The 25,066-nt window shown below is 40.3% G+C and overlaps 1 long non-coding RNA gene across 1 annotated transcript in view; it reads left to right on the top strand.

Annotated features, from left to right (window-relative positions):
• The first annotated feature begins 1,341 nt into the window (after nt 1–1,341).
• The window catches only part of LOC309607669, a 47,158-nt gene continuing 23,433 nt past the window's right edge, over nt 1,342–25,066 (top strand). Inside the window, exon 1 of the long non-coding RNA XR_014232492.1 lies at nt 1,342–18,975. This is a non-coding gene — a long non-coding RNA (uncharacterized lncRNA). The remainder of the gene's footprint in view (nt 18,976–25,066) is intronic.

Raw genomic sequence — 25,066 nt, 5'->3', positions numbered from 1 at the left:
ATCATACAAGGGAATCCCAATAAGGTTATCAGCTGATTTTTCAAAAGAAACTCTGCAGGCCAGAAGGGAGTGGCATGATACATTTAAAGTGATGAAAGGGAAAAACCTACAATCAAGAATACTCTACCCAGCAAGGTAGATTTGATGGAGAAATCAAAAGCTTTACAGACAAGCAAAAGCTAAGAGAATTCAGCACCACCAAACTGGCTTTACAACAAATGCTAAAGGAGCTTTTCTAGGTGGAAAGAAAAGGCCACAACTAGAAACAAGAAAATTGCAAAATGGGAAAGCTCACCAGAAATGGCAAACATACAGTACAGGTAGGAAATCATCCACACACAAATATGATATCAAAACCAGTAATCATTAGAGGAGGAGAGTAAAAATACAGGATATTTAAAATGCATTTGAAATTAAGAGACCAGCAACTTAAAACAATCATGTGTATATACATATGCATATGTATATACATATATATATACACATACATATATGTGTGTGTATATATAGAGGTGTGTGTGTATGTATATGTGTGTGTGTGTGTGTGTGTATATATATATATATATATATATATGCTGCTATATCGAAACCTCATGGGAACCGCAAAACAAAAATCTATAATAGATATACACAGAAAAAAGAAAAAGGAATCCAAAAACAACACTAAAGATATCATCAAATCACAAGAGAACAAAAGAGGAAGAAAAAAGACCTACAAAAACAAATCCAAAACAATTAACAAAATGGCAATAAGACCAGACATACCAATAATCACCTTAAACGTAAACAGATTAAATGCTCCTACCAAAAGACACAGACTGGCTGAATGGATACAAAAACAAGACCCATATGTATGCTGTTTACAAGAGACCCCACTTCAGATCTAGAGACACATAAAGATTGAAAGTGAGAGGATGGAAAAAGGTATTCCGTGCAAATGGAAATCAAAAGAAAATGGAGGGGGCTTCCCTGGTGGCGCAGTGGTTGAGAATCTGCCTGCTAATGCAGGGGACACGGGTTCGAGCCCTGGTCTGGGAAGATCCCACATGCCGCGGAGCAGCTAGGCCCGTGAGCCACAACTACTGAGCTCTGCGCATCTGGAGCCTGTGCTCCGTAACAAGAGAGGCTGCGATAGTGAGAGGCCCGCGCACCGCGATGAAGAGTGGCCCCCGCTTGCCACAACTAGAGAAAGCCCTCCCGCAGAAACGAAGCCCCAACACAGCCAAAAATAAATAAATAAATAAATAAATTTAGAAATGAGCCAATGGGAGTTCCCTGGTGGTCTAGCAGTTAGGATCTGGTGCTTTCACTGCTATGGCCCAAAAAAAAAAAAAAAAAAAAAAAGAAAATGGAGTAGCAATACTCATATCAGACGAAATAGACTCTAAAATAAAGACTGTTACAAGAAACAAAGAAGGACATATTATCCCTTGATAATGATCAAGGGATCAATCCAAGAAGATAAACAATTGTAAATATATATGCACCCAACATAGGAGCAACTCAATATATAAGGCAAATATTAACAGACATAAAATAAGAAATTGACAGTAACACAGTAATAGTGGGGGACTTTAACACCCCACTTACATCAATGGACATATCATCCAGATAGAAAATCAATAAGGAAACACAGACCTTAAATGACACATTTCACCAGATGGACTTAATTGATATTTATAGAGCATTCCGTCTGAAAGCAGCAGAATACACATTCTTTTCAAGTGCACACAGAACATTCTCCCAGGATAGATCACATGCTAACACACAAAGCAAGCCTCAGTAAATTCAGGAAAATTAAAATCATATCAAGCATCTTTTCTGACCACAACACTATGAGATTAGAAATCAACTACAAGAAAAGAAACTACAAAAACACAGACACATGGAGGATACTATGTTTTAAAATATGCTAGTAAACAACCAATGGGTCACTGAAGAAATCAAAGAGGAAATTTAAAAATTACCTAGAGACAAATAAAAACGAAAACACGACAATCCAAAATGTATGGGATGCAGCAAAAGCAGTTCAACGAGGGAAGCTTATAGCAATACAAGCTTACCTCAGGAAACAAGAAGAATATCAAATAAACAACCTAACCTTACACATAAAGCAACTAGAGAAAGAAGAACAAAAAACCCAAAGTTACTAGAAGGAAAGAAATCATAAAGCTCAGAGCAGAAATACATGAAATAGAGATGAGGAAAACAATAGAACAGATCAATGAAAATAAAAGTTGGTTCTTTGAAAAGATAAATAAAATTGATAAACCTTTAGCCAGACTCATCAAAAAAAAAAAAAAAAACAGTGCTGAAATCAATAAAATTAGAAATGAAAAAGGAGAAGTTACAACTAACACCACAGAAATACAAAGGGCCATAGGAGACTACTACAAGCAACTATATGCCAATAAAATGGACAACCTAGAAAAAAATGGACAGATTCTTAAAAAGGTACAGTCTCCCAAGACTGAACCAGGAAGAAATAGAAAATATGAACAGACCAATCACCAGTACTGAAATTGAAACTGTGATTTAAAAACTTCCAACAAACAAAAGTCCAGGACTAGATGGCTTCATAGGTGAATTCTATCAAATATTTAGAGAAGAGTTAACACCTTTCTGAAACTATTCCAAAAAATTACAAAGGAAGGAACGCTCCCAAACTCATTCTATGAGGCCGCCACCACCCTGATACCAAAACCAGACAAAGATAGCACAAAAAAGAAAATTACAGGCCAATATCACTGATGAACACAGACGCAAAAATTCTCAACAAAATACTAGCAAACCTAATTCAACAACACATTAAAAGGATCATACACCAGGATCAAGTGGGATTTATCCCAGGGATGCAAGGATTTTTCAATATCTGCAAATCAGTGCAATACACATCAACAAATTGAAGAATAAAAACCATATGATCATCTCAATAGATGCAGAAAAAGCTTTTGATAAAATTCAACACCGATTATGATAAAAAGTTTACAGAAATTGGGCATAGAGGGGACATACCTCAACATAATAAAGGCCATAAATCACAAACCTACAGCTAACATTATACAGATGAAAAGCTGAAAGCATTTCCTTTAAGATCAGGAATAAGACAAGGATACCCATTCTTCCTACTTTTATTCAACATGGTTTTGCAAGTCCTAGCCCCAGCTATCAGACAACAGAAAGAAATAAAAAGAATCCAAATTGGAAAAGAAGTAAAACTGTCACTGTTTGCAGATGACATGATACTATACATAGAAAATGCTAAAGATGCTACAGGAAAACTACTAGAGCTTATCAATGAATTCAGTAAAGTTGGAGCTTATCAATGAATTCAGTAAAGTTGCAGGATACAAAATTAACACACAGAAATCTCTTACATTGCTATACACTAACAAAAGATCAGAAAGAGAAATTAAGGAAACAATCTTATTCACCATTACATCAAAAAGAATAAGATACATAGGAATAAACCTACCAAGGAGGCAAAAGACCTACTCCGAAAACTATAAGACACTGATGAAAGAAATTAAAGACGACACAGTTGGAAAGATATACTGTGTTTTTGGATAGGAAGAATCAATATTGTCAAAACTATATGACCATACTCCCCAAGGCAACCTACATGTTCAATGCAATCACGATCCAATTACCAATGGTATTTTCTGCAGAACTGGAACAAAAAATTTTTTAATTTGTATGGAAACACAGAAGACCCCAAAAAGCCAAAACAATCTTGAGAAAGAAATACGGAGCTGGAAGAATCAGGCTCCATGACTTCAGACTACAAAGCTATAGTAATCAAGACAGTATGGTACTGGCACAAAAACAGAAATATAGATCAATGGAGCAGGATAGAAAGTCCAGACATAAACCCACGCACCTATGGTTAACCTATGACAAAGAAGGCAAGGATATACAACGGAGAAAAGACAGTCTCTTCAATAAGTGGTGCTGGGAAAACTGGACAGCTACATGTAAAAGAATGAAATTAGAACATTCTCTAACACCATACATACTCAAAAATACCCCTCAAAATGAATTAAAGACCTAAGTGTAAGACCAGATACTATATAACTCCTAAAGGAAAACACAGGCAGAACACTCTTTGACATAAGTCACAGCAATATTTCTTTGGATCCGTCTCCTAGAGTAATGGAAACAAAAGCAAAAATAAACAAATGAGATCTAATTAAACTTAAAAACTTTTGCACAGCAAAGGAAGCCATAAACAAAATGAAAAGAAAACCTATGGAATGGGAGAAGATATTTGCAAACTAGGACAGACAACAGATTAATCTCCAAACAGCTCATACAGCTCAATATCAAGAAAAAAAAATCAATCAAAATATGGCCAGAAGATATAAAGACATTTCTCCAAAAAAGACATACATTTGGCCAAAAGGCACATGAAAAGATGCTCAACACCGCCAGTTATTAGAGAAATGCAAATCAATACTACAATGAGGTACCACCTCACACCCGTCAGAATGGCTATCATCAAAAGGTCTACAAATAAATTCTTGAGAGAGTGTGGAGAAAAGAGACCACTCCTACACTGTTGGTGGGAATGTAAACTGGTATAGCCACTATGAAGAACAGCATGGAGATTCCTTAAAAAACTAAAAATATAGCTACTATATGATCCGGCAATACCACTCCTGGATATATATCTGGAGAAAACCATAATTCGAAAAGATACATGCACCCAAATGTTCATTGCAGCACTATTTACAATAAAGACATGGAAGCAACCTAAATGTCCATCAACAGATGAATGCATAAAGAAGATGTGGTATATATACACAATAGAATATTACTCAGCCATAAAAAAGACTGAAATAATGCCATTTGCAGCAACATGGATGGACCTAGAGATTATCATACTAAATGAAATAAGCCGGAGAAAGACAAATATCATATGATATCACTTATATGTGGAATATAAAAACTGATACAAATGAACTTATGTACAAAACAGAAATAGACTCACAGACATAGAAAACAAATTTATGGTTATCAAAGTGGAGGGGGGAGGATAAATTAGGAGTTTGGGATTAACATATACACACTCCTATATGTAACAGATAACCAACAAGAAACTACTGTATAGCAGAGGGAACTATACTCCATATTTTGTAATAACCTATAAGGGAAAATAATCTAAAAAAGAATTTTATATATATATACACACACACATATATATATGTGTGTGTATATATAAATATATAAATATATATATATATATATATATATATATATATATATATATATATATATATATATATATAGTGAATCACTTTGCTGTACACCTGAAACACAACATTGTAAAATCAACTATACTTCAATTTTAAAAGAAGTACTTGGCCATTATAGGATGTCTGGAAAATTACAGAAATGCACAAAGAAGAAAACAAAATTAACTTCAATCTCACCATCTTGGGATATACCTTGTTAACTTTTGGAGAATATCCATATGACATTTTTTTCCCCTGTCTCTGTGTGTGTGTGCACACAATTAAAATAGTTTTAACACTGTGGGCATTTTATACACTTTGAAAACAAACTCTTTGTTTAAATCTTTATTGATTTTTTTTTCTTGAAGATATAGACAAAAACTACAGTATTAGATTATCTGAATATTAGGGCTTTTCATATAATAAACACGTTGTAAAAGTGATAATTCCTTGATACTATTTTGACAGTGTTTTTCTCCATTTAAATCATATGATCACACATCCTGGGAGTTTTGAAGAAAAAAATAAAATAAAATTTTATGAGAGTCAGGTCACAATGAAAACAAACAAGGAATTCAAGAATAATATGTGGGGCTTCCCTGGTGGCGCAGTTGTTGAGAATCTGCCTGCCAATGCAGGGGACACGGGTTCGAGCCCTGGTCTGGGAAGATCCCACATGCCGCGGAGCAACTGGGCCCGTGAGCCACAACTACTGAGCCTGCGCTCTGCAACAAGAGAGGCCGCGATAGTGAGAGGCCCGCGCACCACGATGAAGAGTGGCCCCCACTCGCTGCAACTAGAGAAAACCCTCGCACAGAAACAAAGACCCAACACAGCCAAAAAATAAATTAATTAAAAAAAAAGAAAGAAAGAAAAACATTAAAAAAAAAAAGAATAATATGTGGAGTTTCACACTGTCATGCTTATGACTTCACAGCAAACCTTTGAGATCAAATTGTGACATTTCCAGACTGAGAATCCAGAGCTCTAAACCCTCCTCCTGTTCTATTTCGCTAATATCTGAAGAATGTTGGTGGTCTCATAAGGGAAACCTGGATAGAGAGAGGAAATAGACAACATCAGGGAATATCCTAGGAAAAGAAAAACATGCTCTCCTTTCTACCAGAAAATGTAGCTGCTCAGCCAAATTAGTCTTTGCTTGTGCAAACCAGTTATTGGGGTGGGAAAAGAAAATATTAAAACTTTATTTTTATTTCTTCATTTAAAAAATTTATATTTTCTGTATATATCATATATATTAATACAGTAGGATATATGCATACTTTATAAATTAGTATGTATATGTATATTGGGGTTAACTAAAATTTGTGTATATTTACACAAAAAATATAAAATACAAAATATTTTTGTGATAGGAGTACACAATTAAAACATTTAGAGATCACCATTTATCATCCTTCAAAATCAGTTCTTTATTGGAGTCTGAGATTTTAAGTGCTGGAGAATCATATATATCCTCAATGGAAAATACACTGTTTAAAAATTTTATGTATGTCTTTTAACAACTGAACTAATTACTGAATGGAGTCAAAGGAAGAGGACCTTCTTTCCCAACCCCTTTGCTGTGCTAATGGAGAACAGATTCATTCACTCGTTCAGCATGTCTTGAGTGCCACTCTTTGGAGAGCACCGTCCTGGGCACAGTGAAGGGAACAGAAAGGATTAAGACATGGTCCAGATGATAATCTATCATTCAAGGAGAAGTAAGGAGGGAGCTCTTAGCTCAGATTGGGGATACTGGGAAGACGGTTTCCAAGGGGGAGAGATTTCCATAGGCAAGGAAGTGCCAGGCAGTCATGGATGAGGAACCGAGCAGAGCCGTGACAGTGCAGAAAGTATTTGGTCTGTCACAGAACGCCAGTCATTCAAAGAGACAGGATCTCAGGGTACGCAGAGTGATAGAGAGAGCTGTAGACTGGCCTGGAAAGGAGACTATTAACAGTTCTTGGAAACTGTGCTGAGTCTGAGCAAAAAGCCCGGTAAAACCATATTACCATCCCCATTTTTATACTCAGAGAAGCCTGGTCACAAGGTTGGTATAGACCAGAACTGGCTTCCAAGCTAACGTTCTTTTCACTTTTCATTTATAACTCTTAGCCGTATAAAAAGAAAAATGCACCACCTCCTAGATTCATGAAAATAAAAACAAAAATAAACAAATGAGCACTAATTAAACTTAAAAGCTTTTGCACAGCAAAGGAAACCATAAACAAAATGAAAAGAAAACCCACAGAATGGGAGAAAATATTTGCAAACAAAGCAACCGACGAGGGATTAATCTCCAAAATATACAAACAGCTCATGCAGCTCAATATCAAAAAAACAAACCACCCAATCAAAAAATGGGTGGAAGATCTAAATAGACATTTATCCAAAGAAGACATACAAATGACCAAGTGGCACGTGAAAAGATGCTCAACGTCACTAATTATTAGAGAAATGCAAATCAAAACTACAATGAGGTATCACCTCACACCAGTTAGAATGGCCACCATCAAAAAATCTACAAACAATAAATGCTAGATAGGGTATGGAGAAAAGGGAACCCTCCTACACTGTTGGTGGGAATGTAAATTGGTACAGCCACTATGGAGAACAGCATGGAGATTCCTAAAAAAACTAAAAACAGAGCTACCATATGATCCAGCAATCCCACTCCTGGGCATATATCTGGAGAAAACTGTAATTCAAAAGGATACATGCACCCCAATGTTCATTGCAGCACTATTTACAATAGCCAGGACATGGAAGCAACCTAAATGTCCATCAACAGAGGAATGGATAAAGATGTGGTACATATATATAATGGAATATTACTCAGCCATAAAAAAAGAACAAAATAATGCCATTTGCAGTGACATGGATGGACCTAGAGATGGTCATATGAGTGAAGTAAGTCAGACCGAGAAAGACAAATATCATATGATATTGCTTATATGTGGAATCTAAAGAAATGGTACAAATGAACCTATTTACAAAACAGAAGTTGAGTCACAGATGTAGAAAACAGACTTGTGGTTACCAAGGGAGAAGGGGGGAAGGATAAATGGAGAGATTGGGATTGACATATACACACTACTATATATAGGTTAACAACTAAGAACCTACTGAATAGCACATGGAACTCTCTTCAGTACTCCGTAATGACCTATATGGGAATAGAATCTAAAAAAGAGTGGACATATGTGTATGTATAACTGACTCACTTTGCTGTACAGCAGAAACTAACATTGTAAATCAACTATAGTCCAATTAAAAAAAAAAGAAAAATGCAGTATGAAACGCTTTTCTGCTTTATTGCTTAATTGTCATGTGGGTTTAGTAGAGGTAAGTTGAAACACCTAATAAGACTGTACAGCCCTTTTCTCCTTTTATAATATCAGTCCTTTTAAGTCAATATGTTTGAAAACTTGCTGTAGCGTTCACAACGGCAGTCATTAAAGCATGAATGACGGAGACCGAAACCTCTGTACCTCTATATCCCCAATGTCTGACATAGTGCCTGGGCCCTAGCAGGTACCTAATAAATAAGAAGGAAATAAAACCAGGTTTTCTATTTTCATTTTAAAGTCCATTAAATTTTATTTCAATCAAGGAAGTTGATTAGGGAAGCATGCACACAAATACATTTGCAATCGATTTACGTCCCTTAACTGTGGATTTGGAATTTTATTTATGAAAACTAGGGTTTTTAAATTTCCAGTTGACAACTACCTAATTGTAGTATTGGACAGAGCACAGTGACGGAAAGTATACAGGACTTACGAGTTAGACAAATTCAGGTAAAATCTTGGTTCTATGCTTTAGTTAACCATGGATTAGACTTTATTTAACCTTAGATAATTTCTGTAAGTTTCAGTGTTCTCCTCCGTGACATCAGAATATTAATACTGTTTTGCAGGGTTGTTGGAAGGATGAGAGGTATAAACTATGTATATATATTAAGTCTCTGTCAAATAGTAGGCACTGAGTAAGTTGTTGCTATTACTGTTATTTTCTATTTTAATTTTTAAAAACTCTGTTATACTTCCTGACAAATGGTCATTTTGTTGGATGGAATTCCAAGCTCGTGAAATCTGCGAATATGTTCTACAGCCATGTAATTTTTTCAACCTGTGTACATTAAATTTAAATACACACTAATCCTGGGTAGCTTCAGCTCAGTTGTTTCCTATCTGTGAAAATATCACCATTTATTTAATAACTTGTCAGAATACGGTTAAGGCAGCCTACAGAATAGTAGTGAAATTGGGTTTAAACAAATCTGTTTACATTTAATTCTCTCCACTTACTGATAGAATGACAAGTTTTATTAGAAAATAATCAGCGTGTGGATCTCTTTTTTCCTACATTCTCTCCACCTGCACTACATAGACCCTCTTAATCTCAGTGATTCTTGTTGAGTTGGGTTCTTAACAGATAACAATGAATTTTAAGCATGGTGTTTACCGCACTCTTCATTCTCTGGGGAAATTGATTTGATGGGAACAACAGATTTGGAGTTCCAACCTGGGGCGATGTGGAATATCTACAGAAAAAATAGATAACTCGGCAGAGTAAACAATATCTTTAGAGAACTTATCATTCCCTCTCCAGAAAAGGCTAGCAGAGTGATTCTCTTGCTATGTATCTTATTTTGCTAGAGACATAAATCTCAGTTATAAAATCAGTTGAGGACTCTGCTGTGCAACTTTATAAAACACATGCTTGTGACAGGACTTCCCTGGTAGTCCAGTGGGTAAAACTCTGCACTCCCAATACAGGGGACCCGGGTTCGATCCCCGGTCGGGGAACTAGATCCCACTTGCATGCCACAACTAAGAGTCCACATGCCACAACTAAGAATCCACATGCCACAACTAAGTAGTCTGCATGCCACAACTAAAAAAGGTCCCGCATGCCACAATGGAGATCCCACGTGCCACAACTAAGACCCTGTGAAGCCAAATAAATAAATAATAAATTAATTAATCAATTAAAAAACCAAAAGCAAGCAAACAAAACAAACCACATGCTTGTGTCTTAAAGTTCCTACATACCCAGAGCATCCTACTCATTCCCATTCCCTCAGGAATTTTTCATTAGAGGCTTGAGACGTGAGTTAATAGGGTTCATGATCTCCATTCTGTTTTTCCTGTAAGCAGGTCTCCTAAGAGTATTAATTTACGCATTCTACTTCAATAGAGACTTTCACACTAAAAATGTCCAATTATTACCCACATAATTTTTGTCACTTATTAGTGAAGTCTCAGTTGTCAAGTCCCCCTTCACCTGAGAAGTTCGCAGGAGATGCGTCCCAACTTCTCCACAGGCATCCTGCTGAAATTCAGCACTCTGCAAATTCTGTGTGCAAATCTCAACCTGTAGCAAACGGTACCTTTTAACCTTCCACTTCTTCAGTAAAGACAAGTTGCGTCCTGCTTGGTAGTAGATATTTGTTCAATTCTAACAGTCCAATCTCCTTTTGCCTTTTTATCAGCCATACAAATTCCCCAAATTGTTTGCTTTTCTAGTCAAAAGCAATTAAAAAAAAAAAAAAGGAAACATCCCATATGGTAATGAGCTCTTATTTTGTGGCCAGAGTCCAGAGGTCTTTACAGAGGGTCCCTTGTAGTTTGCTGGGCCTCAGCCAGCCTCCATGGAGGAAAAGCAGAGTGGGAGGACTCTCGGCCTCTTCCCTGCTTTCCTGCTGCAGTGGAGCAGGCAGCCTTAGGTCAAGGCGTAGGCCCTGCAGAACTCCACATGAGAACCCTGATTTGGGCCCATTCTCCAATGAATCCGTTGATTTATGAGAGGTTTTCCCTGACCTTATATAGGGCGATTAAGAATAGGTCCAGAGAGAAAGAACAGTGATTGCCAGGGAGTGGGGGGAGAGAGAATGCGGAGTCATTGTTTAATGGGTACAGAGTTTCAGTGTTATAAGGTGAAAAGAGTTCTGGATGGTGAAGATGGTTGCACAACATTATGAATATGTTTAATACCACTGAGCGTATACTTAAAATTACTTAAGGTGGTAAATTTTATGTTATGTGTATTTTACCACAATTTTTTAAAGTGGGGAAAAAAGAGTAAGTCCAGAGATATCACCCCACCTTTAAAGGAAACAGGCTCAGTGCACCTTTCAGAGTCGGAGCCAGGACAGCGCTGGTTCAAATGCCCTCTTGATCGTTCTTCTCATGATAGTCTCCTCAGATGGCAGCTCTTGGCCTCCAGCCATTGGTCAGATTCTCAGCAGGAGTCATTACCTCTTTCCTCCTGGGGGACCCTCTGTGCAGCTCACGTTTGAGGGTTGGAGAGAAGAGCCGCAGGGTGGCTTGGTGACTCCAAGTCCCCACTGCTTCTCTCTGGGCTTTGTTGCACTGGCTCAGCCTCACTCCTCTCTGTGTCCAGGCCTCCATTTTCAACACAATTTGGAAACTGCTCTATCTTGAGGAACTTTCATTTCAGATGGTTTTCTACTGAGGGTGAAGGTGAGATAAGTGCTTTGATGCTCTAAAAATTCAAGTACCCCAAACTCCAAAGCTTTTGTCACCCCATGACTTTTTCCCTAAAGAGCCTCTCCTCGCAAACATGCCAAGGTAGAGAACAGCTCTGACTTGAACTGCAAGTTCTCTCCCTCCCAAGAAGAAAGGCCTCCTGAGATCAGATCTTTCAGGCTTCTGCTTCATACCTTTCCATGGTTTCATGTAATTTCCTACACTCTTCCCATCCTCCTTCTCTGCTTTATTTTTAACCTTAGCACACTCATGACTGCCTGATGTACTATGTAGTTGGAAAATGTATCTTATTATCTGTCTGCCTTTTAAAACATAAACCCCATGATGTCAAATCTTCCATCCTTTTTGTTCATTCCTGTATCTCTGGCACCTAGAATAGTGCATGGTACATACTCTTTGCTCGGTGGACATTTGTTGAGTAAATGTGAAGAAGGAACAGACTGAGGGCAGACCCAGGGCCATTTACTGCCATCCTGACTACCCTCAGCCAAGGAAACCCAGCTCATCCTTTCTCAGGGGCCACATGGTTCTCAGTGATGGCACCTCTACAGTTGATCACAGGTGCCCCACAGACTCTGGTTGTGCCCCTGAAAGCCTGAAATCTGATGGATCCCCTTTTTCATTGGTCAATGACCTGGTAAAGGGTGAATAGTGAGGGGGCTCTTTGTAGGCGTAAACTGAGTATCTCAAGCCTCATCCTTCTGTGGAGACAAAGGAGATTATATTTACATTGAAATATAAATCTAAGCACTCTCAGCTCCCACCCCCTGTAATTGCAGGCCCTCGACACACCTCCCTCTCTGTATTTCTGCCATGTTCTTCCACACCAACTTGGCCAAGGCACCTGCCCACCATCTCTGCTGCCGGTGCCCTCTTGAGAAAGGTCCTCAGGATGCCAACCACCTGAACCACTTGGGGGTCTCCTCTCCTCAGGCCTGGAGCTGCTCTGTGGGCTCTGGGGGAGTGAGGGGAGGAGGGCAAGCAACTCTGCGTCTGTCTCGAGTCTTCAGTGACGACAGTTGCTTTGGGGTCTGGGTCTGCGGGTTTTATGGGCAACTTCCAGGCTGGTGGGGGAGTTGGGAACTTGCTCCCTTTTCTTCTCCTTCCAGGTGCTCACGCAAAATAAACACCCCTCGACTCCCGCACCCAACACAGATGTCTCTGCAAACGGATTCTAGGGATTGGGCAGCTGGAGTTGTCACCCATGGGCCAGAAGTTTCCAGCCTCTGTCCTAACAGGACCCCCTGTAGCTCATCCTCATTCTGTTTAGAGGGTCCCCTAGGGTGCCAGCCCACCCTCTGTTTCTGACTCAAGTTCACATGCTGTGGCTCAGGAGACAGTTCTTACTCTCCCCTGCTGGGAACACAATCCCAGTTATCTTGAGGGTTTCTGGGAAAATCTGCTGCAGGTTTCTGTGCACAAACCACATCTTTCTTTCTTTATTCACATGCTGCTCGTTGAACGAAGCACAAACCAGCACAGCCCTAATGGATTTAGGGCCGCTTGCCCTAAATTCAAAAATTAGTATTCTTGCACATCACAAGTAAGAGTTCCCTGGTAGAGAAAAAATACCATTCTGAAGTCATCCTCATAATTCAAAATTATGCCCTTTTCATATCTTTTCCATGCTTTTAAACCTCTCTCTTGCTCCACACAAAACCTTGATCAATTTGTGACACTACAGGCCTTGGGTTTGAAAAATATGGATTTTTAACAAACTAATGTACATCCTTCAAAAGGGAATATGCTGTTTTCAGCATCTTTTAATGATCTGGTTGTAGCTAAAAGACGCCTGTTAGATGTCACCAGTGGAAAATATTATTGTCTAAAGTAACCAAAGTTTGGTGCCCACCTCTGAATCATGAAGGACGATGGTCCTAGAGTTATAAAGAAATCCTCATGTGAGCTTCACATGGCTGCTCCCGAGACCATGAGGCCTTAAGGCCGCTCCCAGACCCCACCTCACTCTGCCACTGTCTCCGTGCCTTGGTCTTGCTGAGTCTCCTGTTACTCTGCACCGTGGCTTTGCACACTCATCCTACTTTGCTATCACTTTAGGACAAACAGGAGTTTGCTTAAGCTCCCAGCTCATGCTTCTCTTTAAAAATGGCTCAAAGCTGAAAAAAACACGGAGGAGCAACCGTTCTCCGAGGAAGAAGAAAATATGGAAGGTTTGTCACTGCCAGGAAAAGCGGCACTAAACTTTCACCCGGAATTATATACTATCCTTTCCCAAAGGCTGTTTTTAAACACCCCGGCTGGTTCTCACATAGCAACAAGACTGTCCGCCCAAATGGGGTCGTGGGCAGGTTCTCAATCTCTTCTCCAGGAACCTGCAGGCCTCAGGCCAGTTCCAGGTGAAGTTCTTTGCTAGATAGTGGCCTGGTCTGCTGTCTTTCGGGCTCAATTCAAAGTCCACAATTCTTATAAATAAAGGTTTCTTGTGGAAAGGGTGTTTTAAGGTTGCTGCTTTGAGAGTCTGTTTTTCCAGAAAATGTGAACTGTTTTTATTATCAAATGTCTTTTAGCCCTGTGACCTGAAACAAAGTATCACAAAGGTTTGAATGTCATAAACTTAAAAACAAAAAAACCTGCCTACGCCAGCATTTTAATAAGTGAAAATGTCAATTTGTAATTAAGGCTCAAATTTTCAATCGCCTAAGTGGCTGACACTGATTCTACTTGGAATCACTGTTGATCTATTTATCCTGGAATAAATGCAATGCCATTATGTCTTGGTGACAACAGAAATAAGCTTTGGCCAGGTCTGTGCATAGTTTGGGGATGATGAAAATAAGTTTTGAAAGGCAATGGGCATTGCTGATTATAGATTTTTATTAGGAACAGATGTAGGGCTATGGTTTTGAGTGGTAGACAAACTGTTATTGAAACAAGCAGCTAAGAACCATAATATCTTCTTTTTTAGGACAGAGAAATATTAACAAATTGAATTCATCATCTTTTTCTTCAAGGAGTCACCTAACCATCAAAAACAAACTCTAAGATATTTATTTATGCATATGTTGAACAGTGTACAACAAATGGGAGGACTGTTTTTGTTAACATATCTCCAGGCTGAGGCAGCGGTTTAGAAAGTAATTATAAAGATTCCTTTACCACTGTGCTTCAGATCACTTCAATCTAAATTTGTTTATAGCTGCCCCTTTCTAACAGTTTCATCCTCTTAGGGCATTGCAATACCAGTGCTAAGTTACATACTATATGATCATTTTGTGTATTGCAGGCCTATTTCCCTCTTCCTTTAAGAATAAAATGAGCATTCTGGATTACTTGCTGCTCAGTTTGGGGCTGGGTCAGCTAAGGGGGAGACTTTAGCCATTACAGATTATTTCCATGTCTCTCTGCCCGCCTCTTTTGTCCCAAGTCATATATTGAGACCCCCCCCCCTTTCATTTAATGACACTTCCCAGAAATGTCAAATGATGCTTCCAATCACATACCATTGGCCAGAACTTATTCACATGTCCACACTTAGCTTCAAAGGAGTCTGGGAAATGGAGAGTTATTCTGAGTGGCCATGGGCCAAGTTAAAGAATCAGGGTTCAACTCTGTAGAAGTGAAACAGGCTGGGACCTGGGACCCTTTGCTGCAGTGCTGCAATGCTTGCACCTGGACAGATGTCTCCTTGAGTACTAAAAATAACTGTATACATGTGCAGTTGGGGCAAATTCTGGACAACAAGATACAAAAAAACCCCAAAAGCCCAACTGCCACTTCTGAAAAGCTGGCAACAAAAGCAGAGGGTTGGGAGCAAAAGCAGGGTACTGTGCATGTGCCCTGCACACACCACCACCAAAGGGGTGGGCAAACCACCTAAGCCACGCCTCCAGCCAGACCCCTGGACACACCCCTACCCTCACCCCATATAAGGAACCAGCTCGCCACCCCCCTCAGCAAACGAGCAAGCAAGGGAACCTATGGTTTGTTCTCACTCCCCCCTGCTGCAGCAGGGTCCCCAGTAAAGCCTTGCCTGAATTTCTTGTCTGGCCTCTGATCAATTTCTATTGATTAAGGAGGCCAGGAACCCTGGTCGGTAACAGAAGAAGGGGAAATGGATATTGGGATAACTAGTAGACTATACCAATGTCTTGTACCAATTTACACACCTATCATCAGGGTATGAGAGTTCCTTTTCTTACGTTTTCATTAAAATTTGGTATTGTCAGACACTGATTTTTGTTAATCTGATAGGTACTCGTTTATTTTAAAAAAACTTTTATACCCATATCATACTGCCATTCCCTCCCCCTCCCAGACAACCGATCTAATATATTTAATATATATCTGTTTATATTCTGCAGGATGGGTAGTATTTGGTATGTATCTACTTTTAATTCTTTAGTTCATAAAATGTTTGCATTATATGCCTTTTTTCACTAAGCACTGTGTTTTCAAGGTCTTACTATGTGTGCAGCTATTCTATTGCTCGGACTGCTACATGATATTCTGTGATTTTCACCCACACATCTTACTCGTCCATCCTCTCATTGATGGACACTCAGGTTGTCTCTAATTCCCCAACATCACTTATGCCTCACAGCAAGCCTGTGTGACGAGTATTATCGTTCCAATTTTACAGATGAGAAAACTGAGGTTCAAGGAAGTTAAAAAAATTTGCCCCCAAAATTATGAGTGGTAGATTAAAGTCTTATATGTTAGGTTAATTTTCCTGAAGCTGATCATTGTATTGGGATAATATAAGAGATGTTCGTATACTTAGGAAATATACATTGAAAGATTTAGGTGTAAGGGGGCATAATGCCAACAGCTTAACCTGAAGTGACTCAGAAAAATATGCATGTATAGAGAGAATGATAAAGCAAATGAGGCAAAATGTTAATAATTGGAGAATCTGGGTAAAGAGTATATAAGAGTTCTTTCTACTATTTTCCCAACATTTTTGTAAGTTTGAAAATGTTTTCAAATTAAAATTTTCTTAACCCTCTCCCCCCAAAAATAAAGTTTTCTCCTCAGTTTAAAAAAAGATTTGCCCCAAGTCCACAAAAACTGTCATATAGATCAATGGAACAGAATAGAGAGCCTAGAAATAAACCCACACACCTATGGTCAATTAATCTTTGACAAAGCAGGCAAGAATATACAATGAGGAAAAGAGAGTGTCTTCAGCAAGTGGTGTTGGGAAAGTTGGACAGCCGCATGTAAACCAGTGAAGTTAGAACACTCCCTCACACCCTACACAAAAATAAACTCAAAATGGCTTAAGCACTTAAATATAAGACATGACACCATAAAACTCCTAGAAAAGAACATAGGCAAAACATTCTCTGACATAAATCGTACCAATGTTTTCTTAGGTAAGTCTCCCAAGGCAATAGAAATAAGAGCAAAAATAAACAAACGGGACCCAATCAAACTTACAAGCTTTTGCACAGCCAAGGAAACCATAAGCAAAATGAAAAGACAGCCTATGGACTGGGGGAAAATATTTGCAAATGATGCAGCCAACAAGGGCTTAACTTCCAAAATATACAAACAGTTCATACAGCTCAATATCAAAAAAAAAAAAACAATCAAAAAATGGGCAGAAGACCTAAATAGACATTTCTCCAAAGAAGACATACAGATGGCCAATAGGCACATGAAAAGATGCTCAACATCACTAATTATTAGAGAAATGCAAATCAAAACTACAATGAGGTACCACCTCACACCAGTTAGAATGGGCATCATCAGAAAATCTACAAACAACAAATGCTGGAGAGGGTGTGGAGAAAAGGGAACCCTCCCACACTGTTGGTAGGAATGTAAACTGGTGCAGCCACTATGGAGAACAGTATGTAGGTTCCTCAAAAAACTAAAAATAGAGTTGCCATATGATCCAGCAATCCCACTCCTGGGCATATATCCAGACAAAACTATAATTTGAAAAGATACATGCACCTCTATGTTCACAGCAGCACTAGTTACAATAGCCAAAACATGGAAACAACCTAAATGTCCATCCACAGATGAATGGATAAAGAGAGTGTGGTTTCTGTATGTATATGTATGTATGTATACACACACATAATGGAATACCACTCAGCCATAAAAAAGAACAAAATTTTCCTATTTGCAGCAACATGGATGGACCTAGAGATTATCATACTAAGTGAAGTAAGTCAGAAAGAGACAAACACTGTATGATATCACTTATATGTGGAATCTAAAATATGACACAAATGAACTTACCTACAAAACAGAAACAGACTCACAGACATAGAGAACAGACATATGGTTGCCAAGCAGGAGGGAGGGTGTAGGAGGGATCAGTGGGAGTTTGGGGTTAGCAGATGTAAACTATTAAATATAGGATGGATAAACAACAAGGTCCTGCTGGTATAGCACAGGGAACTATATTCAATATCCTGTAATAAACCATAGTGGAAAAGAATATGAAAAAAGAATGAAAAAAATTTTAATTAAAAAATAATTGCCCCAAGTCCCATAGCTAATGTACCCTACAGCCTTAGGCTAATGGTCTCTAGAAAGAGTGCCAGAGAAAATCCACTTGTAAGTATAAAAGGTAAGCGTCTGGTGTAATTTCAGAGATTCCAGGTAAGCCTTTCTGCTCCAAAATCTCTCTTCCAGTTAGCTCCAATGATGCCTCAAAGTTAAAAGCAGAGATTCCTTTCTTTGACCTAATGATATCTCTCTGATGAGAATCTTAATAGATTGTAAACCTCATTGGTTATTTAGGCCTTGTGATTCACTAAGTTTTCAGCCCCTTTTCAGAGGTAAAGGACTAGGTAGCTGTTTGGCTCTTGAGGGGTTAGAGGGCAGTGTATCAGTTGGGACTGTATTCAGCTGTGAATATATAAAGACAGTGGCCTCAACAGATAGGAGTTCAGTTATCCAAGTGGTTCTCAAAGGCTGGTCTCTGAACCGCGGAATCAGCAGCACCTGGGAACTTGTTTCAGGCCCCACCCCAGACCTTCTGAATCAGATACTCTGGGGGAGGGGCCCAGAAACCTGCATTTTAATGAGCCCTCCAGATGATTAAGATGCCCACTGGAGTATGGGAACCACAGGCGTTATCCTCTCTTACGGGAAGCCTGGGGTTGAGCAGGTAGGGCTGGTACCCTGGCTCAGCAATGCAGAGGAGGCCGACTACTTCTCTCTCCCGGCTCTGACATCTTCAGCATGTGACTTTCATCTTCCTGGGAGCAAGATGTACTCTATATGCCACATCTGCATGCCAGGTAGGAAAAAATGGGTGAATTCAGAATGGGTGGGGCCTCTGTCTTTCCCAGACATCCTCTGCTGGTATCTCCTTGACAATAAATGACACACAGCCATGCCCGGATGCTACAGAGTCTTGCTGTAAGTGTGTGTTAACTGTGTACATTGCCGTTGTCCCCTTGCCCCGAAGCTGGGATTCTGTTAATAAGAGGAACAGGGGGATGGATGCTGTGTGCAGGGAAACTGGCAGGTTCTGCTATTTGCACTTAAAAGCAGAGATGGGAGACACCAAAGTAGAGCAGTAAGTGGTCAAGATGGCCTTAACCTGTGTCATAATTGTTCTGGAGGCTGGCTTAATATGGAGAGAAGAGGTCACCACCCTCTACAAGCTGGTACACTGGAGAGAGATTGCTATTTCACCTTGAATGAACAACAGTCATTTGGGTTTGTGGCCATCAGTCCCCTCTTGTCCTCAGAGATCAAGAGACGTTCCATAATTCACAGTAACTAAATCTGAAACCCTAGCCTCAGCACCAAGAATGCATTCTGTCCTGCAAAAACTACACAAGCGATTAGCAGCGGGACAGAAACAGATTAAGAAAGGCTTGTTATGATGAGTTTGTTTACATGAGCTCCCTGCAGCCCAGGAGAGGGGATGATCATTTATTTTTGCTTCTCGGCCTTGAGCCTGTTTTTTTCCTTGAGTATCTCTGCCTGTTGACTTACTCTCCAGCTTGGGGAGTTTTTCACTTACTTTCTAGGTGTACTTGGGAACAAGCCCCCTGATTGGAAAAAAAAAAATAATTATCTTTATTTTAGTCCTCTCAGGGCCATCGTTTGAAAAAGGAAAGCCAGAGCTGCCTTTTCTTAAGCCTGGGGGAGACTGCAAAGTGCAAGAGAGATGCTTTACCCAGAAGTCCTCAGGCAGGCTTGCTTCCTCCAGCCTTCTGCCTGGGACGGGCAGGGCCGCCACAGCTCACTGGGGACCTTTCATGTTTCCCTGCTCCTGTGAGTGGGTTGTGCCCATCAACACTACAGGTGGGTCCCGTGCAAGTGCCAAACAAGCAGCTGCACAGCCCAGGGACTTTGAGCTGTTTGCAGCTCTCCTCTCTTTGTATCCCTGCCAACTCGCACACACCTGGGACCGCACCAGCTGCCTACCTACTGCAGCCACCTTTCCCCCATGTGACCTAATCCTCACGACACCTGCTCCTCTCCAGGGCTTCGAGACCCATCCCCTCCTTGCCTCAGTAAGGCCTGGGGAGGTCTGAACAAGACCTAGGTTTTTCATGCCTAGAACAGTCAACTCCCACTAATTTCATGGCAAATTAGGAGGGATTAAGGTTTACAGTGAAGAAAGGCTGGAGCTGACAGTTAATCAGCATGGTCATTTGGGGATCTAATTAAATTGGACCTGAGACCTCGGCTCTAAAATGGAATCAAATTCTCTCTTTGGCATGATGTGTGTTTTGGACCAAGATTACAAACACAGACTGTCCCCATCTTCCTTCTTTGCCTATAGATGTTGGTTTGCAATTTTAAAACACAGCAAGGGGTGAGGCAAGTACTACAGTTTGGGTTTTTGAAGTGAATGCAGGGCTTCAATTCAGCAAAGAGTCATTTTGTCTTTCTTTTGTCTAAGAAGTCTCTTGGGTGCTGGGGGCAATAAGTCTGTATAATCTCAGATCTGTGTCCTCATGGAGGTCAAAATCCAGTAAAGGGTATGGAAATTCTATAAATATAAATGTGACTGTCTAGCACTAGAAGTATAAGAAGCTACAGAAACTATCAATTCCGACTGGGTACGGGCAATGGCTTTACAGAGGAACTGATATTTGAGCTGACTTTTGAAAGATGGGTGGTAGTTTTGTACTTTCTTCGCGTAGACACTGGGGAGTGACCTACCGTCAGGATATTTTAATTGTGTCTGACATTGTTTCGTACCATTATTGCTCCTAACATTCTGGGCATGACTACAGTCCAAGGCTAAAAGTGGCAATCACCTTTGGAAACTGCCAACAAACATGAATAACTTTTCTGGGGCCAGCTTTTCTCGAGGAAGTAATAAATGTACCCTTGTGGCCAATGACAAGTCAGCATGAACGTCTCTTTCTGGCTCCCTCACTGCCTCGTGACTTTGGGCAGGAAACATATCAATTCATTGCCCTTACAAATGTGATTTCTTTACGATGGTTTGAATTTATCAACAAATGAGTTGTAAGCACTCACTATGTGCTTGGTACTATTCATTGCCACTTCTCTTAGTCACAAAAGTGCAGAAAAGATGAAAAATGGGGAAGAGAAAGCATGCTAATGGCAATATAAGTAAAGAAACAGCCTTGCTATTCTGAAACAGAATATCATTTTCAGAAACCACTGTAGTGGCCACTAAAGGTTTTATATAGTTTGCGAGGTTTAGAATTCTACTAAGTTTTCTAGTAACTTCTAGTAACTTTTAGCCGCCACCCCAGTGCTCCCTCGGTTAGAGATCATTCACCACGGCAGACTGACAGGCATCAGCTGGTCCTCTTTTTGGGAACACAGAAGGTTGCATTTCTTTAAGCTCCTTGAGTGTAGGCATGGCCATATATCTTGGTTTTACCAATGGAAAGTGAGCGGACATGGCATTTCATATCTGAGTCAAATCATCTAACCACTGGTCCTCAGTTACAGGACGCTCTTCTCCTTCCTCAGTGTCATGGAAACCTACTTCCATAAGGAGGCATCTTGCTGAGCCATAGAAGGAGGATAGCTTCCCTGAAGAGTCACAGAGACCTGCAGTGGCCTTTGCTTAAGTGGAAAAAAAAACTGTAGTTTCTTTTTGAAAGCCAGTGAGACTTAGGGATGGCTTGGTATTGCAGCATTACCTAGCCTCTCCTAACTTATGAGACAATGATTAACCATTATTAACTGTGTTAACATGTAAGAGATTAGAGCAGATTAGACCACACACACCCTAGGTAGGATTGACACACAGGAGTCACCTCAAGGTATTTCTCTGTATGCTAAGACCGTTTATATACAGACCTGCAGCACATCACATAAATGATCTCACTTTAATCCTTACAATAGCACTATGTGATAGATATTACTACCCACATTGCACAGGTGAGAGGACCAAGAATCACAGAGTTCAAGTAACTTGGCCAAGATCACATGAAAGTGGTCAATGTGATGCCCAAGTTCTTTCCTTTATCCTTGCCACCTCTCAGGTTGCTTATCTAGATCATTCCCTCCTGACTGTATTATTTTATCCATATTCACATAAATCTGAAGTCCACATGGACCAGGTAATTAGCTTCCCTCTTTTTAATGGTCTCTACCCTAAATCTCTCTTGAATTCCAAATCAAGTGTCTGATGATGTCAGTTGTCAAAGAAACCAGAGAGGAGAATGTGGACAGAATGGAGCAATCTATCCCAACTTCTGGAAAAAAGCAAACCAGACAATTGGCCAATGAAGTCATTATTATGTTTGAAAACCAAGAAAGATTTTTATGTAATACACAGATGAAACAAAAAAAAAAAAAATGTTAAAGCTCTAAAAAGGTTGTCCACTCTGTTTTTCCAGAAAAGGTGACCATAACCCAACCAAGGCATGTGTAAACACTCCTCCACTGTCAGTGATCTCCAATAAAGTTTTCACAATTTCATGTAGTAATTTATTTTGCTAGTACCCCTGACTATGGGTAAGCTCCCCAGTTTCCCCATCTTTCCATATGGCTTGCAGTCCAGCATCGGGTTGTACAAGGACAGAGTGAGGCTCTATGAGGGCAGGGACCAAGATGATCCCATTAACTGATAGATCTCAGTGCCTAGTTTGATACCCAGCAGGCAGTAAGCCATTAGAGACATTGGGTAAACAAATAGATGAAGTTAAACAACCCGTGACCACTGACGAAGATGACAAAATAAATACAGAAGTTAGAATGTGGTTTTACCAAAATGAAAGAAAGTTTTGCTTTAGCCAGTGACATGAAAGACCGTCGCCTAAGATCTGCTTGTGCGACCATAACTAAGTTGCATGGGTTTATTTGAGGTCTAAATTCAGAAATGGAAAATGATACCTCCCTGTACATTTAAGCTGAAAACGTCAGATTTTTCTGTTTCATGCATATTAATTTAATATTAATAAGAATTCTATTACTATTCTGAACATATTCCTTTGGTAAAGGATGAAATTTAAACTGGGGGCTTTTGAGTTCCTGGGGTGCGCTTCTGGTGACCCCAGAGCGGCCAGTGTGCAGGTCTGACAGACAAGAAGGAGTCAGCAGAATCTGCGAGGGGCCGTGGGGTGGACCGTGCAGAAGCGGTGAGAAGTAGATGCCTGGCTGCAGATAAAGCAAGTGCTCATTCCACACTTTTCTCTTCTTCAGCTGGGATAAAGCCATCGTAATTTGTGTCATAAGGACACGTGTCCATGAGCTTTCAGTGTATATAAAAGACCCTGGGAAAAATCCAATCTTGGGAGACGGAGACAAGATGGTGGAGTAGAAGGACGTGGGCTCACCTCTTCTTACAAAAACAACAGAATCACAACTAACTGCTGAACAACCATCAACAAAAAGATGCTGGAACCTACCAAAAAAGATACCCTACATCCAAAGACAAAAAAAGAAACCACAATGAGACAGCAGGAGGGCTGCAACTGCAATAAACTCAAATCCCATACCCGCTGGGTGGGCAACCCACAAACTGGAAGATAATTATATCACAGAAGTTCTCCCACAGGAGTGAAAATTCTGAGCCCCACATCGGGCTACCCAGCCTGGGGGTGTGGCAATGGGAGGAGGAGCCCCCCAGAGAGTCTGGCTTTGACGGCCCATGGGGTTTGATTGCAGGAATTCCACAGGTCTGGGGGAAAAAGTAACTGCACTCCAGGAGGGCACACACAAGGTCTCGTGCACACCAGGACCCAGGGCAGAAGCAGTGGCCTCGTAAGAGCCTGGGCCAGACCTACCTGCTAGTTTTGGAGTGTCTCCTTTGGAGGTGGGGGTGGGGGCAGCTTTTGCCCACTGCAGGGACAAAGTCACTGGCGGTGGTAGCTCTGGGGAGTACTCACTGGCATAAGCCCTCTTGGAGGCCACCATTTTATCCCCAAGACCTGGCCCCACCCTACAGCCTGCAGGCTCCAGTGCTGGGACACGTCAGGCCAAACAACCAAAAGGGTGGGAACACAGCCCCACCCATCAGCAGACAGGATGCTTAAAGTCTTTCTGAACACACAGCTGCCCACTAAACACACCGCTTGACACGGCCCCGCCAACCAGAGGGGCAAGACACAGCTCCACTCACCAGTGGGCAGGAACTAGTCCCTCCTACCAGGAAGCCTTCACAAGCCTCTTAGACAGCCTCATTCACCAGGGGGCAGACAGCAGAAGCCAGAAGAACTACAACCCTGCAGCCTGCGGAACGGAAATAGCAATCACAGAAAGTTAGACAAAATGAGACGGTAGAGGAATATTTCCCAGATGAAAGAACAAGATAAAACCCCAGAAGAACAACTAAATGAAGTGGAGATAGGCAATCTACCCAAAAAAGAATTCAGAGTAATGACAGTAAAGATGACCCAAGATCTCAGAAAAACAGTGGAGGCACAGATCGAGAAGATACAAAAAATGTTTAACAAAGACCTAAAAGAACAAAAGAACAAACCAACAGAGATGAACAATACAATAACTGAAATGAAAAATACACTAGAAGGAATCAATAGCAGATTGAGGCGGAACGGATAAGTGAGGTGGAAGACAGAATGGTGGAAATCACTGGTGTGGAACAGAATAAAAAATGAAAAGAAATGAGGACAGTCTAAGAGACCTCTGGGACAACTCTAAATGTACCAACATTTGCATTATAGAGGTCCCAGGAGGAGAAGAGAGAAAGAAAGGACCTGAGAAAATATTTGAAGAGATAATAGCTGAAAACTTCCCTAACATGGGAAAGGAAATACTCAGCCAAGTCCAGGAAGTACAGAGAGTCCCAGTCAGGATAAACCCAAGGAGGAACGTGCCGAAACACACAGTAATCAAACTGACAAAAATTAAAGGCAAAGAAAAAACATTAAAAGCCACAAGGGAAAAGCAACAGATAACAAATAAGGGAATTCCCAAAAG

The sequence above is a fragment of the Balaenoptera borealis genome (assembly GCF_965194805.1).
Source record: "Balaenoptera borealis genome assembly, chromosome: 12".
Classification (NCBI taxonomy): domain Eukaryota; kingdom Metazoa; phylum Chordata; class Mammalia; order Artiodactyla; family Balaenopteridae; genus Balaenoptera; species Balaenoptera borealis.
This window is presented reverse-complemented; position numbering and strand designations above follow the sequence as displayed.